The sequence below is a fragment of the Tribolium castaneum genome, chromosome 7 (assembly GCF_031307605.1).
Source record: "Tribolium castaneum strain GA2 chromosome 7, icTriCast1.1, whole genome shotgun sequence".
Taxonomy (NCBI): domain Eukaryota; kingdom Metazoa; phylum Arthropoda; class Insecta; order Coleoptera; family Tenebrionidae; genus Tribolium; species Tribolium castaneum.
The window spans coordinates 5,007,380-5,008,013 of record NC_087400.1 but is presented as its reverse complement, the minus strand read 5'-3'; positions in this window follow the sequence as shown (position 1 = coordinate 5,008,013).

Below are 634 nucleotides of genomic sequence, written 5' to 3'. Positions count from 1 at the left end.
TTGTAATAATTATGAGATAATGCGGTATCACTGGCTTGTTGTACTTGCGCAGAATGGGGGCCAGGATTAGGAATCGATGATTCTGACTAACTTTCGACTTGTGAAAAGTGTGTGAAGGATGTAATGTGGAGTTAGTTCAAGTCAGAGGGTGGGAGATCAGGCTCAAGGGAGGAATTTGAAGGAGAAGAGTTTATTGATTGCAAACACAAGAGAAATCATTTTATTTGGTCTTATATTTTAACTACGCTTCGTTTTTATTATTTATTATTTAAAGTTAGTTGGAAAACTTTAATAAAGTAGGCGGCTATGAAATGTAAACTTTCATCTAAGATTATTTAAAAAACTTTTTTGATTTTTGCGAACAGTACGACCCAAAACTTGATATCCCCTTTAAAATCAACTCTTTTCATTAGGTGTTATATACAGGGTGTATCAGTGATATGGGCGTGCTTGACAGCACCTACACTGTCGAAGATATCGAAATAAATCAAATGGCACTGCAAATGGAAAGTCAAAGTGCACGTTTCAAAATTATTTTGCCCCATACAGGGTGTTCCATTTTTACAGTGCAGCCTTTAGAATAATTTTTTTAAGTGGCACGCTTTGTATATTTATACATATTTAAATGTGCACT